This window comes from Helianthus annuus, chromosome 14 (genome assembly GCF_002127325.2).
Source record: "Helianthus annuus cultivar XRQ/B chromosome 14, HanXRQr2.0-SUNRISE, whole genome shotgun sequence".
Taxonomy (NCBI): domain Eukaryota; kingdom Viridiplantae; phylum Streptophyta; class Magnoliopsida; order Asterales; family Asteraceae; genus Helianthus; species Helianthus annuus.
The window spans coordinates 29,296,512-29,317,491 of record NC_035446.2 but is presented as its reverse complement, the minus strand read 5'-3'; positions in this window follow the sequence as shown (position 1 = coordinate 29,317,491).

Here is a 20,980-nt window from a genome sequence, read left to right as displayed (position 1 = left end):
TTTTACACATGTTTCTGATATCAACCAACTACCCACAGTATTTGTCACTCGACCGGATCTGTGACAATGGTCATATCACCATTGGCTGCCCCAATGAATGACGTAAATCAATTAAAATTAGGTTCGCCCACCTAAAATGATTTAAACCGTAGTAATGTGCACAATACCCCACATACTGGCTGTAATTTGGTGATTACATCAACTTAATCACTGTAATTATAATTCTGAAAATAATTTGGAGTATTGTAAAATAATTGATTAAAAAGAGAATGACTCACAAATCAGCATGCAGGATTGAGTTAACAAACTTCTTGATTCTACTTCTTCCGATAATTAAGCATGCACTTTATTATTTTGGATCTTCTGATGATTTAATAGTTTGTTTGATTGAAGGGTGTAGTTGGGAGTATTCTTGGTAGTTAAATACATAGTTTAATAGAATGGAATACGTATTGGTGTAAAACCCAAATCAAACCTTAACGGTAGTCATGAGATTCGAACCTTAACGAATTTCACAAAAACCGGGTTAATGATCAATACAGCTTTTACGATAACTCACGAGATCAAATTCTCACAACGAACGACAAAGTGCGATACTTAAACATTCATCGAATTAACGACGAACGACAAAGTATAACCCTAATGTGGGCGGCACTTAAACATCCATTGGATATATTGATCGGTCGGAAAATGAATCGTAATAGCGATTGAATGATTATTGGTTAGAACACCAACGTATAGAGAGAAGAAGAAAGAAATGAGCAAAGAAAAATGAATCCTAAGCTTCCTATTTATAGGTAGGAAATAGGAAATTTCTAGGAAGTTTCCCTTGTATTTCTAGGAAGTTTCCTATAGCTTTTCTAGGAAGTTACTTATATCTTCTAGGAAGCTTCCTATCCACAGATATCTATCCTCTTACACCTTCCTAGCACCTTCCTTCGGTATTATCTATTATATATTTATATATATTTCTATTTAGGTGATTAGTAGATCTTACTTAGCTTAATTAATCTTGCTTAACTCAATTAATCGTACTTAACTTAATTAATCTAGTTTAACTTAATTAATCTGGATTAACTTTATTAATCTTGATTAACTAATTAATTAATCATACTTAATTTAATTAACAGATTAATTAATCTACTCAGCTAACTTAATTGCTAAGTTTATTTAACTATTAAGTATTCTAGCAGTTTCTTGATTACGAGTTCTAATTTCTAGACACAATGGAACTCGTATTAGTGTATTAACTCAATTCAGCTTTAACGATAATCACGAGATAAAACCCTCACAACGATTTACAAGTGCAATACTTAATAATTCAGTGGATTCACAACGAATAACAGAGTATAGCCCGAGTTTGGACAGCACTCAAACATTCAAGTCGAAATCACAATGAATAACAATGTATAACTCAATTTGAGCAACACTTAGACAATCGTTGGATAGTTATAATCGATCGGATAAAGTATCGTACCAGTGATTAGAGTTATTACCCTAATAACGGGCAGAGATTAGGGATTTTGAGGGTAAAATCCCGAGCTATAAAAGCCTGACGAAAAGGAAAGAATTGAACAGCGATTGAGTGATTACCCTGTTTTGCGGCAGCGTTTCGAGGTGTGTGTGTTTATTGTGGTGAACAGAGCATAACTCCGTCTGATTTCCGACTTTGTTCGTCGTTCAAGTGCCCAGAATCAAGTGCCAATGTTCTGCTATTTATACTCGATTTTGGGCATGCTTACGGACCGTAAGCCTGGGCCCTTACGGTCCGTAAGGGACACCTAAAATTCTTTTGCTTGCCCCCTACGGGACTAGCCCTGATGAGTCAGAAATTTGGTCCAATTAGATTTCAACAACGTTTTAAGTAGATAATCGTCAACTAGGTTTTGCCCCCCTTGAGTTTTAGGGGCCCTGATCCTGATTCCGATTGTTCTGAAAATTTTAGGGTTTATGCAGAATCACTTGGGTGTCTTACTTAGGGTTTCCTCATTGGATAATTATCATACTAAGTATTAATTTTAGTGAGAGTTGTTACATCCTCCCCACCTTAATAAAAATCTCGTCCTCGAGATTTGGACTATGATATTTTCTTTAGGTTTCTTCTTTTAATTAAGAAAAATAATGTATCGTGGAATGGAATCAAAAGATATTTTGAGGGGTATGAACATTTAAAAATAAAAATGATTTATAGAAACAATTGGATTCAATATTCGAAATGAACTTACTTTGATCAATTGAGGGAGATTCCGAATTGATAAATATCTATTTGTGAATGGGAGTATGGAAAATGATTTGTTAATGATTATCCGGAAATCAACATCGTTTACTTAAATGGTACTGGACAATATAATTTAGTGTATCGTAATCTGAGTACATAATTGTACCAAGAATATGACAAATCAAACGAATGGCGTATGAATAGGGTTTATTATTAGCACATGCTACAAATGTATATGGATACTGCAATGTATTGTTATGATAAATTTACCGTTTTCGAAATTAACTGAGAGTTTCAAGGAAGCGAATCTAGATATTTCAAAAGATGGAATGTTCAAACGAGTGAGATGAAATGGTATAGTTTTTCAAGGTGATTGGGTTCAAGCCAAAAGATATATGATCTATAGATTCTTAAAATGAATGTGAAGAACTTTTTAGAATTAGTAAAATTCTTTGTCAGAAGAAAACTTACCTTGATTGGTACCTAAGGAAGACTTAAGATTGACCGGTTCAAAATGAAATGAAAACATGAAAATGATTCGTCAAATATTGAATTATGATATGAGAAAATCAATGTGCTGCGATGGGTGATTTGTAAGAATACATGAAAAGACAATAAAGTTAGAGTATTTTTGTCTTAATACACAATTGTATTCAGATGATTTTAATCAAAATGTTTGATTTAAAGATAGGTGATATTTTGATTTACTAAATACCTTTTCCTTTTATGTTATCATAAAGTAGAATAATAAATAAATATAGATAGGTTTAAAATATCAAAACCCGTAATAATAATGATATATGTTTTATAAATAGGTTTACCCAATATCGTAGAACTCATGATTATTATTTTTAAAATCAAGTATGTTTACTATAAGATTAGGGTATTTTAAATCATAAAAGTAGAATAATAAATGTTTATTTTAATATTGAGCATACTTAAATATTGGCTTGCGTAAATGACATTTGATATTTTAATATGTACATATTATAAAAGAATATTTCTATAAGTATGTAATAGTTGTGAAATATTAACCAAGATAAAATTTATTTATAACATATCTTGTTTATGAATATTTAGACGATTATTTAGATAATTTATTCGTCGCTTTATTTGTTTTATGAAAATATGTTTTCTCTTTACAGTACGAAGTATATATATATATTTCTATATATAGAAAATATTTTTACATATAATTGAAATTTATTAAATAAGTATGATGACTTAATTTATATATATTAAATAGTTATTATCATGGTTGGATATTGGTTAGTGCTACCTTGTTTAAGCATAGGTGACCAGTCCATGCCTAACTAAGGCTATGCTATCCAATACCTGTCTTGATAATACCCTTAATACCTAAAAATAATATTAATACCTACTATTATTAATATTTTATTACAAATAATTACTATAAATAAATAATTTAAACGAGATTAGCGCAATTTTCAAAAGTTGTGAAAAATGTCACCACAAGGTGATCGTAATCAAAGAAATGATTTGATGAATTCGAAGACTAAACAAGCATGTTATGATTCAAGAGAATTGAAGTGCTTGTCGGGACTATTTTGAATATGATGGCTTCAATTCATCATATGGGACTTTGAATTGAATACGTAATGCGAGCAAGTTCAAACAATTGAACTTGGTGTAAACAAAACGAGTTCATGTATTAATAAGAAATTTTGGATATGGTTACAACAAAAACCATGTATGCTAAAGGAAATTGAGTATTTCAAGAAACTTATTGACTCGATATCAAAGAGTCAACGTTTTGCAATAAACATGGTTTATAAATTCAAAGATCAAGTATAGTGATACGATATTTGAACTTTTGATAAAAATAACAAATTGGAATGAAGCCCTCCAGTGGTCTTCATAAATCAAACGAACCACAAGCGCAACAAACAGTGCATGTGTAAAGTGTGGATTTACCAAGAAATGAAATAGATCAATATTTACTACTATGAAAGAAATCCTCATTGTAGGATGACTATTAGAGGAAGTAGAAACACGAAAGTCAACCCTTTATAGGCAGAAGTCAGAATTGCAACGAAAGAAATATAAGAACTTCTTATCTGGAATTTCGTGTGATAACTATTTGTTAAATGACATTATCAGAGAATGAATGAAGTGAAATGAAATAGGGAATTTGCAAAGGTAGATGACTTCTTTTGTAGTGCCAATAATTATGACTATAATTAGACTGTGCCTCGATGGTTGTGAAATATTATTCCAAAGTACCTCAGCGATATTTTGATCGTTTGTAAGATCATGTGGCAAAGTGCCGATTTTTTATTAGGAGTTCTTTTACTGATGGAATTAGTGTTGGTATCATCGTGCCTAATTTATATTTTTCAAAGATCTTGCCTTGGAAGTCGTGTGTGATAAACTTCAACATCTGTGGACGTATAATTTAAGTTTCATGTATTTTCTTGTGTATTAGCACAACTTTACCTGCTTCTTACTGGTGTTAATAGTTTATGGTAACGCATTGGTAATTCTTATATATTTTTGATGGTGTCCCAACTTAATGGGTTTCCAGTATTATTTTGTTGCACGAGTTACGAGGTAGATGATCAAACGAAAGAATGTTTGACATCGAAATTAAAGATATATGCGAGAGATTCCTGATAAAGAAATCTATATACATATGCTTGTACTATATTCTTAATTGACTTTTGGAATTCCTTATAGATATACATATCTATATTATATATTTCACATGTTGTAATATGCATACCTTTCATAGGGTTAAATGTATATAATAGATTCATATTTCCAAAAACCAGTCAGATATTTGGTCATGATACTATTTAGGGAAATCTTGTTACTGGTTTGACATACCATTTATCCCGTCTTATCCGGTTCGCGCCGGAGCGGTAATTTCAGTACATCCGGACAAGCTGGAGAGTCTGCTACTCTATACCCAGTTTTGCCGGAGAAAATTTCCTATTTCCCATAAAGAGTATCTTTTCAAAAAGTGCCTTTTTTTATTAGGGCTTTTATCCAGAATCAAGGAAATTTGTATTTCCATAATATATCTTTATTCTTGACCAAGTAATACCAATAAACAAGAATAAATAGCAATTAAATGCTATTGCCTGCTAGTCGTTATTCTTATTGAATACCAATTATACTTATTTATACTTATATAAGTAATTTTATCTTGAAGCTTATATTAAGACAAAATTCTTAAGTTTGAGTCTAAATATCATTCAGAGTGCTATCAGATAATATTAAGTTTCTAATTCTCCGTTTAAACTTAGGTATTATTATAACACCTATTTGCGTAAACAAGTGGCTTAGCTTATACTAAGGCATCTTTTCTTATGTTCAAGTCTAAATGCTATCAGATGTGCTACCAGTTAAGTTAATAGCAATCTCGTAACTCTTTTATTTAAGCTTAAGTATTGTTATCACAACACTTATAGGCTTAAAGCAGTGGCTTAGCTCTGATACCACCTTCTGTCACGACCCCCGACCCCATCTGGCCGGAATCGGTGCCGTGAGCAGTCCAGTGGTACCGGTGATTATTTTGAAAAACATTGCAGCGGAAATTTCATCAGGACCGTGAGTTAGGAAAATATCAGAGTTGAGAAACACCGGATTTTATTTAAATAGATGAAATAAATTCCATGTTTTATAAAGGTAGCTTTTAATAAAAATAATATTTCTTAAGTGATTTAATTAATAAAATAAGCCACTTCTTGAAGTCCTTTTAGTGCCGGATCCAATCCTTATTCCAATCTACTGTAATTACCTGAAACGCGTATTAAAAAGGTTTTGTCAGCGGGAAATACTGAGTGAATCATTCAGTTTACTAAAACGACTCGTTTGTTATAATTTACAGTGTTAAGATCTTTTACACATGTTTCTGATATCAACCAACTACCCACAGTATTTGTCACTCGACCGGATCTGTGACAGTGGTCATATCACCATTGGCTGCCCCAATGAATGACGTAAATCAATTAAAATTAGGTTCGCCCACCTAAAATGATTTAAACCGTAGTAATGTGCACAATACCCCACATACTGGCTGTAATTTGGTGATTACATCAACTTAATCACTCTAATTATAATTCTGAAAATAATTTGGAGTATTGTAAAATAATTGATTAAAAAGAGAATGACTCACAAATCAGCATGCAGGATTGAGTTAACAAACTTCTTGATTCTACTTCTTCCGATAATTAAGCATGCACTTTATTATTTTGGATCTTCTGATGATTTAATAGTTTGTTTGATTGTAAGGGTGTAGTTGGGAGTATTCTTGGTAGTTAAATACATAGTTTAATAGAATGGAATACGTATTGGTGTAAAACCCAAATCAAACCTTAACGGTAGTCATGAGATTCGAACCTTAACGAATTTCACAAAAACCGGGTTAATGATCAATACAGCTTTTACGATAACTCACGAGATCAAATTCTCACAACGAACGACAAAGTGCGATACTTAAACATTCATCGAATTAACGACGAACGACAAAGTATAACCCTAATGTGGGCGGCACTTAAACATCCATTGGATATATTGATCGGTCGGAAAATGAATCGTAATAGCGATTGAATGATTATTGGTTAGAACACCAACGTATAGAGAGAAGAAGAAAGAAATGAGCAAAGAAAAATGAATCCTAAGCTTCCTATTTATAGGTAGGAAATAGGAAATTTCTAGGAAGTTTCCCTTGTATTTCTAGGAAGTTTCCTATAGCTTTTCTAGGAAGTTACTTATATCTTCTAGGAAGCTTCCTATCCACAGATATCTATCCTCTTACACCTTCCTAGCACCTTCCTTCGGTATTATCTATTATATATTTATATATAATCTATTATATATTTATATATATTTCTATTTAGGTGATTAGTAGATCTTACTTAGCTTAATTAATCTTGCTTAACTCAATTAATCGTACTTAACTTAATTAATCTAGTTTAACTTAATTAATCTGGATTAACTTAATTAATCTTGATTAACTAATTAATTAATCATACTTAATTTAATTAACAGATTAATTAATCTACTCAGCTAACTTAATTGCTAAGTTTATTTAACTATTAAGTATTCTAGCAGTTTCCTGATTACGAGTTCTAATTTCTAGACACAATGGAACTCGTATTAGTGTATTAACTCAATTCAGCTTTAACGATAATCACGAGATAAAACCCTCACAACGATTTACAAGTGCAATACTTAATAATTCAGTGGATTCACAACGAATAACAGAGTATAGCCCGAGTTTGGACAACACTCAAACATTCAAGTCGAAATCACAATGAATAACAAAGTATAACTCAATTTGAGCAACACTTAGACAATCGTTGGATAGTTATAATCGATCGGATAAAGTATCGTACCACTGATTAGAGTTATTACCCTAATAACAGGCAGAGTTTAGGGATTTTGAGGGTAAAATCCCGAGCTATAAAAGCCTGACGGAAAGGAAAGAATTGAACAGCGATTGAGTGATTACCCTGTTTTGCGGCAGCGTTTCGAGGTGTGTGTTTATTGTGGTGAACAGAGCATAACTCCGTCTGATTTCCGACTTTGTTCGTCGTTCAAGTGCCCAGAATCAAGTGCCAATGTTCTGCTATTTATACTCGATTTTGGGCATGCTTACGGACCGTAAGCCTGGGCCCTTACGGTCCGTAAGGGACACCTAAAATTCTTTTGCTTGCCCCCTACGGGACTAGCCCTGATGAGTCAGAAATTTGGTCCAATTAGATTTCAACAACGTTTTAAGTAGATAATCGTCAACTAGGTTTTGCCCCCCTTGAGTTTTAGGGGCCCTGATCCTGATTCCGATTGTTCTGAAAATTTTAGGGTTTATGCAGAATCACTTGGGTGTCTTACTTAGGGTTTCCTCATTGGATAATTATCATACTAAGTATTAATTTTAGTGAGAGTTGTTACAAGAAGAATTACACCACCCATGATTTGGAGTTGGGTGCCGTTGTATTCGCACTAAAACTGTGGAGGCATTACTTGTATGGAACTAAGTGTGTGATCTATTCTGATCACAAACGCCTCCAATACTTGTTTAATCAGAAGGATTTAAACATGAGGCAGCGACGATGGATGGAAACTTTGAATGATTATGATTGTGAGATAAGATACCATCCAGGCAAGGCAAATGTGGTTGCCGATGCCTTAAGCAGGAAGGAAAGAGTGAAGCCTATAAGAATCAATGCCAAAAGCATTGAAATAAAGAATAGCTTGAATGAAAGGTTGTTAGCTGCGCAGAAGGAAGTTGTATTAGAAGCTAACTATCCTGATGAAAAGCTAGGAGTAACTGAAGAACAGTTATCCTATGGTAAGGACGGAATCCTGAGGTTAAATGGACGATTATGGGTTCCAGTTTATGGAGGACTTCGGGATGTTATCCTCCAGGAAGCCCATAGTTCTAAATATTCCGTTCATCCTGGAGCTGATAAGATGTACCAGGATCTGAAGGCAAACTATTGGTGGATAGGCTTGAAGAAGTCTATAGCTGCCTATGTAGCTAAATGTTTGACGTGCGCACAAGTCAAACTGAACACCAAAAGCTGTCAGGTTTCCTACAATAGCCTGAACTTCCCACCTGGAAGTTGGAAATGGTGACAATGGATTTCATCACCAAGTTGCCAAAGATGAAGAAAGGAAATGATACTATATGGGTAATAGTAGATAGACTGACTAAGTCAGCCCATTTCCTACCCATTAAGGAGACTTATAGCTCCGACTTGTTAGCCCAATTGTACGTAGATAAGATTGTATCTCTGCATGGCGTACCAGTGTCTATTATCTCTGACAGAGATACCAGATACACATCACATTTTTGGAAAAGTTTCCAACAGTCTTTGGGCACGCGCTTAAATTTCAGTATGGCTTACCATCCTCAGACAGATGGACAGAGTGAACGTACCATCCAAACACTGGAGGACATGCTACGTGCATGTGTAATTGATTTAGGTGGTAGTTGGGATAACCACCTACCGTTGGTCGAGTTCTCTTATAACAATAGCTACCATACAAGCATTCAGGTTATGCCTTTTGAGGCATTATATGGTAGAAAATGCAGGACGCCTTTTGGTTGGGCAGAAGTGGGGGAAGCTCAATTATCAGGTCCTGACATAGTCTTTGAAATGATGGACAAGATTGTCCAGATTCGTGACCGCCTGAAAGCTCCCAGGGATAGGCAGAAAAGTTATGCTGATAAAAGGCGAAAACCTCTAAAGTTTGAGGTTGGTGATAAAGTTTTGCTTAAAGTATCACCGTGGAAGGGGGTGATGCGATTTGGAAAGAAAGGTAAGTTAAGCTCAAGGTATATAGGACCATTCGAGATCATCGAATGTGTAGGAACAGTGGCTTATAAGTTAAACTTACCTGAAGAGCTTAGTAGTATTCACAATGTATTCCACATCTGCAATATGAAGAAATGTCTAGCCGATGAATCGCTAGTCATACCACATACAGATGTGCATATAGATGAGAGCTTGAAATTTGTGGAAAAGCCTTTGTCGATTGAGGATCGACAGGTAAAGAAGCTTCGCAGGAAGCATGTGCCTATTGTAAAGGTCAAATGGGATGCCCGCAGAGGTCCCGAATACACGTGGGAGGTAGAGTCCACAATGAAAGAAAAGTACCCACACTTATTTCATTAAAATCTCGAGGTCGAAATTTCTTTTAAGGGGGTGAGGATGTAACACCTCGTAAAATCATACCCAATAAAATAAAGACACGTGTCATGCAAGATAAACGTGTCATGAAACCCGGATCAAGTTAAAAGATGTAAGGTAGGATTTAAAAGGCCGCCATGTTAATTAATACCTCTGAGCGACCTATTTATAAATCCCAAACCTTAATGTATTTTATAAACATCTAATACATTCAAATCCGGTGATTTTAATGAAGTATAATTCAAATTTGCATAAGAAATGGATCCTATGTTTCACACGAAAAATTCCCTTCAAAAGCATTCATCAATAAAGTCCAAGGATGTATAAGTACATGACAACATTTTCAAGAGCATGCAAAGGTCTGATTCATGGTCTCCTCCTGCTGAAAAAGGCACAAGATTCGAATTTGTAAAGAATGCATGGTGAAACCTAATAATTCAAAAAGTTTTGTCTTCTGATGATGGCTTACGGACCGCAAAGCCGGGGGCTTAAGGTTCGCAAGATTGTAACTGGGCATCTCAGATCAAGGTCGGTTGTGGACTGTATAATTTTGGACTTACGGTCCGTAAGAGGTGCTTACGGACCGCAAGGACTTTTGCTTTCGGTCCGTAAGGCTGTCGCTGGCAGCATAAAATCGCAGTTGCCTGTTATAACCGGCTACACCGCCTTAGTTGCATGGTATTCGAATTACAAGAGTTGGGCCAATGGTTTTACATGCATAGGGACACATGGGATCATCTGGGAACATTAGTAGACTTGTTTGTGATGATCTTGAGCAATATGGGTTCCTATATAAAGGATTGTTGTTGCAACCATGTTACTTGCTCATTCAAACTTACTTCAAGGACTTCTCTGGAGATTCCCTGGTCTTCAACAAGTTTCCTTAGGATCCATAATCGTGCTTAGGACCTTTGTAAGTGTCCTTAACTTCCTAAATTCAGTTTTAATTAGTTCATTGACCATAAGTCAAACTTATCGTAATAAAGGTTTGACTTCAAGATTAATCAATAATTGTCCAGTCAAATCTCGAATTAAAAATACCTATGAGTTGGTAATTATGTGGGTAATAAACCCTTAAAAGGGTACTCTCTAATTCCCATTCTAAGTAGATCAAATGTCGGGTCAAAGTTAATCTTAAAAAGTCAACAGAAAGCTTATTTTCAAATTAATGAATAATTAGCAATGTAGAAGCCATGCAACCTGTTTTATCATTAATATAACTTGGTTATTAATGTAAGAACATGTCTAAACATGTTCAACCCGACAATTTTCAGTTTATGCCCGGTTCGGAATCGAAAGTCGCATAATTTGACTTCTTCTTTGACTTTCAGTTCTGACCCGTTTAAGCATAGTTTAGAAATGCCTTAGAGCCTTACAAGGACCAGGTTTCATATAAATATAACCCTCTGTGATTATACAACTTGGTTCATTAGATATCCGGTTCATATGCATGTTTCCGTTAATTGCTTAAATGTTGACTATTATGCCCTTTTCACCTTAAAACATGCTTTTTGAAAAAGTAAAAGAGTAGAAACGTTCATTACTGATTTATAGGCTTGTCCCTAAAATTTGACATCAGTTTGAGGTCTAGATTAGGAATTATCCTCATTAGCGTAAATGAGAAGCTTTTTATTAATTAAATGGCGTAATTAGCATATAGCCTATCTAAACCCAATTTTTGATATCAAACTTTTTACCCACTGATGTAAAATAATATTTTGGTATTTTTGGAGATTTTTATTTATTTTTAGATTGAGCATAACATAGGATTCTAAGCTGAATTCGGTTATTGTCGGTTTTGCCCTTTTAAGTTATAAAATGAGTTTTACAAATCCTTTTGATACCAAACCTTTTTTATACTGATCTAATATGATAAATAAAATATTTTGAGCCTTCTGGAATAATAAAAATATCAGCTTTTCTATGAAAACCCGGAAATGGCTCCAAATCGCCTTTTTAAGCGTTTTTAACACATATATGTAATACCCTACTACTATAACTTATTAAATTAAGTATATTTAATGATTAAAACAGACCTTTAACTCAGATTACTATTTAAACTCTTTTATAACCTTTAAAATGACCAAAATGCCCTTACGAGGCATAGTTTGGGTTTAAAATCATTTTGGGGCATAATAGAAGATATCTTACTGATGTCACAACATATTTAAGTCATATTAACTTAGGAAACATGTATATGACTCTTATGGTTACCCGTTACGCATTATTCGCGTTCGATTCGGTTTATGTGACTAGTTTGCATAAATTGACCAAAACAGGTTAAACCTTATCATTTTTGTCTCAAAATCCAGAATGTGTTTAGTTTACCCATATTATACAAGTCTTCAAACTTGTCGGGTCTAAATCACATTCTATTCCGGTCTTCGCTTATTCATGCGTTTGAACCGAATCTTCCGTTAAAACTAACCGGTCTAAGTTTAGGCTTATTTAAAGACCCGTTAGGAATCTAATAGGTTATTATAAACCTTCGTTCCAGAATAGAAGACCCGGTAAAAGCTACGTGCACTTGCTTGTTGTGATTATTACTTGCAAAGGTAAATACTTTTAACTTATTTTCCCTTATACGGGCTTGGGGTACGGTACATAAAATACCGCTTGGTCGGGCATTGAATTGTTAATCGTATGAAGGTTAAACTCATTGAGATGACCCGTTTAAATTGTTTTGTTTGCTTAAAGCCTTTGGGGGGTTAATGACCATGTCCCGGATATCCTTGGCATCATTCAAAGAAATGGCCACGACCTTAGCACGCGGGTGTAGGCATACACCCGTCAGTGCATTTATAAATAATAAGATATAACCGCCGGTTTCGAGAATAACTCGCCGCGGGACTATATCATGTGGTGTGTCAATTAATCTTTAACCGGTGATCAACCCGGGCTACTGAATGTATAAGAAACATGTAATTCTTTTACAAGTTTATATAAAAATAATTATCCCAAGTTATCAAATCTTTTGTGCCACGTGCATTCAAATCAATTTTTAAACATTTTCAAAATGAGTCAGTTAAATTGTATTTACCAGTGTAAACTGACGTATTTTCCCAAAAAGGCTAAGTGCAGGTACTAATCGGAATAGGCTGGTCTCTCCTAGCATCAAATAGAAGTCTCGCAAGCTTAGATGCCTAAAGTCTGTTAAACAAAGTTTCCTCTTTATTTTGATCCGCCTGTGGATCTGTTTCAACTATCTTGTGATACTTAATATTACAAATTTATTCAGTTGAAATAAATCTATCTTTTGCTTCCGCTGTGCATTTAAATTTGTGTTGTTTGACTATGATGATATCAACTACGTCACGATACTCCCCACCAAACCCACCGGTAATACGTGGAAATATCGGGGTGTGACATTTTAACTTCTTGGCCATCCTTGTTGGTGGGAATGATTTCAACAGAGGTTTGAACAGATTCATTTGCAGCAATGTTTTCAATTTGATCATGTTTTCTAAAACCTACACCAAATTTTACATTGCTTTTGATATGTTTTTCAAGCATAACTTCATAACCTTTGCAGGATTCCATCCATTTTCACATGTGATTTGGGTGGATTCCAACTCCTTTTTACAGGCTTGATATTTTTCTATCATAGTCTGAAGTTGGTCCTTGGTTATGCTATGCTCTTGTTTGAGGCTGCAAATCTCATTTTCTTTTTCTGACAATTTGTTTTTCAATTCCTTTAAAGATTTTTCAAATTGTACTTCATCATTTAGCACTCTATCCCTAAGGTTTTCATTCACCTCTTTGATGTTTGCAAATGCTATGATGCATTTGTCTGAACAAAGGTTTTTAAGAACCTGAGGTGATACCTTAGCTGCAGCCATCATGGCATAATCACAGACATGTTCTTTTTCATCTGGCACCTTCTCTTCTTTTTCACCTTGCTTTTTCTCCTCTTCTTCAGACCAGGGGTCAGACAGTGGTTCCAACAGGGGTACTGAATTTTCTCCCAACAGTATTTCATTAGCAACAGCAGTAACCACTGCTTCAGCAATTTCATCCACTGTTTCAGCACTGGATGTTCCTTCTTCAGTTTCCAGCCCTTCAGGAATTGACTCTAATGCTACAAAACAGAAATCATCACTATAAATAGCATCATTAGCATATAGAGCAAAATTTTCATCTCCTAGTTCCTCAGGTAAGCTACTCCAATCAACAAAGCCTTGTGTGAAAAAGCTTTGCTGATCTGCTTGAACAGCTGTTTGAGGTGAAGCTTGTTGAGGTGCAGCTTGTTGAACCTGAACCTGAGGAACTGGGGCTTGGACATACTGTATCTGAGGAACAGTGGTTTGGGCATAATGCACAGGAACAGGGGTTGTAGGGTGTGCATAGTGAGCAGTGTTTAGATGGGCAACAGGGGCATACTGGGAATAATGCACAGTGGTTTGGTTATTTTGTGGTCTAGGGTTTTAGCTAGGATGTGTGATGATTGGACCACTGGTTTGGCTCCTGCATTCTCTAGCAAAATGACCTAACCTATTACACTTGTACCATTTTATTTTTGATTTATCCAACCCTACTTTTAAATTCCCATGTAACCCTGGAAATTTCTCCCTGCCCTTTTGTAAAACTTGCTGGTTCTAACACTCAGCAGTGCAAGTTGGTGCAAAATATCCATCTCTTCCAGATCAGTTGGATCAAAATGCTGGAGATCATTGAGTTCAAAGCACAGATTATTAGAATTTTGGCTTTCCCCATTTGCTGTAAAAGCATAATTGGATGAGTAAGAATCAGAGTTAAAATTTCCACCAACTGTTATGTCAATGTAATGATCATAACTCTGATCCTTACTACTGCAAGATTCTTCCTGACCCAAAAGAGCTGTGTTGCCAAATGAATAGTCATCTGCAACTTTCCCAGACTCTTGTAACTTCTTTTTCTGGTTCAACTCCCTTTCATAGGTCATGAGTCTACCATGAAGCTGGGTTAGGGTCAGATCTATGAACCCAACTGAATTCCTGGTTACAAAAGCAATTGTGTCCCATTTATCAGGAAGTGACCTAAGAAACCCGCTATTTTGTGTTGCATTAGCAAATTCAACCTTAACAAGTTTTAGTTCACTTATGAGACAGCTAAATCGCTCAAACTATTGTGTTAATGATTCACCCTTAATGTGATAAGAGGTTTCATACTGTTGATTCAAAATTTCCCTGTTAGTTTCAAGTACTTCTTCAGTCCCCCCAAATTGTTCCTTAAGTGCATCCCACAATTCCTTGGCACTGTTACAGTGTAACAGTCCAGCATAGATCTCATTTGGGAGTGCAGATGCAACGATGCTAAATGCCTTGGCATCCAGTTCGGTTTTTTGAAAATGCTGTTCAGTATAGTTCTCTATTTTCTTAGGAACCATGACCTTTAGATCCTCAGCACTCGGCACTAACGGAACATGTGGTCCAAAGACAACTGACCTCCAACATCTGGTATTCTGTTGAGCTAGGATGTCACCCATCCTTCGCTCCCAGATGTTGTATTCAGATCTTTTTAACAAAGGTGGTTTAAAAAGTGAACCAATGTTATTGTTATCTTGTGATTGTGACGTCATTCTGGTTGTTTTACAGGCACTGAATAATCAACTTTGTACGTGATTATACCTTACTCTGTTTTTCAACAAAACGAATAATTAAAAGTATCAACAATTTTGAGCTGAACTTTTACGTCAAAATGATTGTTAGATCAAGTTTGACTGTTCTAGCTCTGATACCAATTGTTAGGATCTGAGTTTGATATGATTGTGTTTCTTTAATTAAATGAAGATCAAATAGAAACAATTGCAGCGGAATTAGATGGATAAACTTTCAACACAATCAAAGAGAGAACAATTTTAAGCAAACATGTTTAACATAGAATCGAATGATTGTATTTGATTACAATAAACAAAACTAATGCATGCATGCACAAAGTCTCCCCCTCAGCCTGAGCTCACAGTGATTGTTCGTACAGAATGACTTGGTGATGAAAAGAGCTAATAGAACAGTACAGGGTACTGTTCTATTTATAGTACAGAACAAACCACTGAAGCATCTTTGCTGACATCACCATGAAGGTGACATCTAACCTCCTAACAACCTATAACCACTGATCTATACAAACACTGCTTACTAAACTACTGATTAAAAATAATACAAATGATAAACTAAACTTCTGCTTCTCCTTCCACTGTTATAACTCCAACAGTACTTTGTGTCTTCAGCAGTGCTTGAGCTATATCAATAGATTGAGCATCAGTGCTTAGTCTTCAACAGTCTTTAGATACCATCAGTTGTTGTAGATCAGCAGTTGTTGTAGAAGGGCAGTACTTAGAGGACATAATTTGTTAGGTCACATTCAAGGGAAAAGAACTGTTGCAAACAACTACTTATTGTGAATCCACTGATCTGATCCAGTTTTGGCTTTATCAACTATTCCTTTGGAAGGGTTCAATCCCAACAACCCAACAATACACTAAGGTTGCACTCACACTAACACTATTTCGGGAGGACAGGAACAAATTCTTTCACCTAATAATGGTTTACCAGTGTTTTTTTAGAAATTTATAGTCTCCCACTCCTAACTTCAACGGGGTACGAGTTTACTTTTTCCACCGGTACCCATGACTCCTAATTAAATTCTTTTGTTAGCCACTGAAACACTTATTTCCAAGGGATGGTAGGGGTCGTAATATAATCATAAGGAGATCTTGTAAAGCTTCTACACTCAGGCCTAGTGCATTTTCCCTTTATATGTGCTCAACTTTTCCACTGGACTTGAGCAGAGTCAATACGTGGGTCTTTAGATCAGACTTCCACTTTAGTATTTTTGAGTTCAGTGGATTTCTTGGGAGAGTTTTTATTTTTGATGAGTTTGGTGAAGGAGGCCTGCTTTTGACTTCTTTGGCAGAATCTTGTGATTTTGCTGAGTCTTGATTTTCTGCAATTATTCTTTGAAGAGCTTCTTTCCTAATGAAATCTTCCTGAGCCTTGACTTCTTTTTCATCCATCTGTTTTTGCCTCTTTCTTTGATTTAAGGCAATGATGGAAATATCAGAAGATGTGAACAAGGTCTTCAAAGAAAGGGCCTGCTACTGTGGATCATCAGCTTTCTTGTCTTTGTATTCAGGCTTCTTTGGAAGGCTAGGATCTATCTCTCTCCTTTTTCTCAGCCTTTCATAAGCCTCATCAGTGTATTGCCTTGTCCATTTTGCTATGGCTTTAGCCGTACCAACCTTTGCTGCAACCAACTCTTGCTTCTTTCTTTTATACTCCAAGGTAAGATCAGCAATTATCTTTTTGTATTTGCTCCATTTTGGAGCTGGCATCTTCATACCTGGATCATTTTTTATTCTTTCAATTCTATTAGCTTCATGTTTCAGAGCAACGAGTGGCCAGTCTCTGAACTGCTCAACCTTGGCAGGGTAGAACTTTTCCCTCATGATCAATGCAAGAAGGTCTTTTCTCATTTCCTGTTGAAGATCAGCTTCTGGTGGCAGGTTGGACATTTCTTTACTTAAATCTCTTGCATAGTCTTCCAATTGTTTGACTTTGGTGAGCAAAAACTGCATATGACTTGAGATGACATTGTCACTTTTCCCATTGCATTCAAGTTTAGCTCTTATTTCAGCTTGCCTGGCTTTGAGTTTTAAACACTCATCCATGTTGTTTGGATCTCTAAAGCCAACAAGAGAAGGGAATTTTCTTTTTGAAGGGTCATCCACTATGTAGAACTGCTTCATTTCATTCTTTACAACATGCAATTCCAGTGGATAACTGGCTGGTACCGGTATAACATCAGTAGGGTCATATCCTTCAAGTACCATATGATCTTTGATTGGATTGGCTAAGGTTGGTGGAATGAATGGTTGAGGTTTGATGACATTGTAAGGTGCAGATGAAATAGGATCAGGTGCTGGTATGTCATCATCATGCACCTGAAACTTTTTTTTTCTTGTATACACCTTTTTGGGAGAAGGTGATTTTGTTTGTAGGTTTGGAACAAAAGGAATTATGGCTTGAGAAGGGTTGTTTGAAGTAGTGGGTGACTGACTACCAGTTGTTGAAACAACTAGTGTTTCAACCACTGTTGTCACTACAACTGTTGATGTATCAATTGTTGTCTTCTGCTTTTTGGCAGGTGATTTTTGTGATGGTGATGTTGGTTTTGGTGTGGCAGTGGATTAAGTGATGGTAGGTGAAATGATGATAGCATTGGTTGTCACAACATTTGTTGAAACCACTGAAGTATCAACAACTGTTGATACCACATGTGTCTTAACATCTGTTGGTTTGGAGGTTTGATGTGAGGAACTTTTGGGGATTTTAGGAGTGGGTTTAGTGGTTTTGGAAGGTGTGGTTTTGGGTTGGCTAACCTTTCTGGTAGTCATTCTTCTTTTTGAAGTACCCTGCTCTTCCTTTTCCATTAGAACTTTCTTCTCCTGTTCAAATCTTTTAGAACCCTTTATTTCCATTGTCTCCTTTTTGTTTGCTTTTTGTTCAGAAAAAGCATTCAGAGTCACATCAACCTTTTTAGAACCATCTGGCCTTGGAATTTCTACCACAGGTTTAGACTTTGGCTCTGGTGGTAGATATAAACCTTCTTTTCCTTTGTTTCCTTTATCCCCCTTTTTGGCATCATCAGGGTTTTCAACATAAATAATAGTAGGAGGAGCAGTGCCAGTGGTTTGGAGCAGATGAGCTTTAATGGCTTTGATATCTGCTTGTGTATCTTTGTACCTGGCTTCCATCATATTTCTGAATGTTTGAAGCTGAATTTCATGTTGTGTGTCAGCATATTGCCTTTGTTGATGAAGCAGGGGTTGAAACAGATGCCATAGCTCAGTGGGAGATGAAACAAATGTTGTGGCAGGGGATAGAGCTTTTTGAGATTGTAACAACTGTTGCAACATATTTTTGATATCTGCAACAGATGTTTCAATCCTGTCTACTCTCTCCGTCAGGGGATGGAGCTTTTTGAGATTGTAATAACTGTTGCAGCATACTTTTGATATCTGTAACAGATGTTTCAATCCTATCTACTCTCTCCATCATTTCTTGATATTTTAAACCATCACCCAAGTGAATGGGATCATCTGATTTCCCACTAGCAGTGGTTGTATCAGTGGTTGGACCAGAGAAAGTTTCTATTGGTTCATTCACTGATGCCCCTTTGTCTTGGTACTAGGGACTTCCCTTTTCATTAACTATCTTGTTTAACAGACCAGTGGGTAATATAAACCCATCATTGGTAACTTTGATAGCTTCAGAAATGGTTGCCTTCAAGGGAGTCTTACTAATGAAACTACTGCCCAGGTATAAATCAATGGATTCAACACCTGTAGTAGCTGCTCCACTTGAACTATTGACAGGAATTACTTGTAATTCCTGCAGTGTAACCTCCTCAGTTGTTGATGGGTTAGCAAAGATAGAGAAATCAGACTCAGTCACTTGTTGAAGTATTCTCTTAGTGATAGGTTGTTGAGAAGAACTGATTTTTGTCTGATGTCCAAAGCATTCAACAGGGGTAAAAATGATGGTGGAATTTGCGAAGTGAGGATGGGGGCTGAAAGAGAATTTGCCCCGGGAGCAAGGCTGTGGAAGATGGAGTCAAGTGATTCCAGAGCTTCATAATGTGGTGTCCCTGTGTATACAACCTGATCCTTTTGTGAGGATGCATGGGGAGTTTGAGGTTCAGGTTGAGATCTTTCTACCATCTGCTGTGAGGAAGTAGCAGCAGTGGTTTCAAGTGACTTTTGTGTTGTCACAGGAGTTTCTTCTGGGATCTCATCTTCTAGAAGATCCTTTTTGGATGGGTTGGTGGGCTTTTTGGTAATTTTATTTTTGATGGTCTTTTTGGTAGGTTTTGGTGGGGGTTTCACAGCAGTGGTGGCTGTGATCACCAAGAGTAGTGGGCTCAACAGCAGGGACCTGAGGAGCAGTTGTTGCAGCTAAACTCTGCTCAGGTTCCTCTGTTTGTTTTTGAGAAGGTTTTGACAGCCTTGTGAAAGTTTCACAAGATAGGCTATTTATTTGAAAAGGATTTCCTTGGATAAGCACATGTGCACTATCCTTTGGAATTTTCTTTTGTAAATAAAAACTTAAAAATCTTAGAAACAGTAAAAATGGTTTCTTGTTTCCTTTTATGTTATTAAGGGGGTGTTTGTTTTTTGTGAAAAGCACTTTTAGACCTCTTATGTCTGTCCCTTGTAGACCACACGCAGACATTTAAGTCTGTAAGGTGTTTGTTTTTTTGAAGTGGTTTCATTAAAAAAGGTCTTCAAGACCTCTTGTCTAAGTGGACCTGGACTCCCCTCTTCAAAACTCTTCTCATCTCTTCTCTTTCAAAACAGAGGACTCCTTAGCCAGCTTCTTTAATTATCCAATTTAGCGGTCGCCAGAAAACATGTTAGATTGGAACTAAACAAGACACGTAGTTCAAAAACCTCACAATAGTTGGAGAAACCAATCGGCGCTTTCAATTCGTGATTACATGTTTCGAGATGTGGCAACTTCGTTTTCATGGTCCTCAAATCCAATGAATATTATCATCGTCAGCGTCTTCTTCTCCAAAAAAAAAAACAAATATTAGCCTCGATTCCGAATTGGGGGAGTGTTGCATTGATCCAAACCAACATCGATTCTAAAACTTGAGTGACGATGATTTATCGCCGGAAGTTCGGTGGTTATGACAGTGACCTGTGTGCAGACGAGGAAATGGATATGAAGATGTGTTTACACATTTCTTTTTATTTTGTAGTTTGTTATGTTGAACTTGGTGGGTTTATTTGTTCATTATTTTTATTTATTTAATGTTAAGCCATGCCATTCCCACATAAGTCTTAGCAATTGAAAAAAAAGACATGTCAATCCTAATTAGTTCTTAAATGCTTTGTTTAGTTACAGTTTTATAAATGTGGGAACAAATTTTTGTGCCAATTTGATTGTTATCGGTTTTGTTTATGGTGATGTTTGTTATGAAACACTTCTGAGAAAACAAACAGTCTTCTTCTTGCAGACTGTAGAGGTTTGGTCCACCTCTTCTGCTACAGAGGTCTGCAGATGTGGTTCACAGATTGCAGACATTTTACCTCTGAAAAAACAAACAGCACCTAACA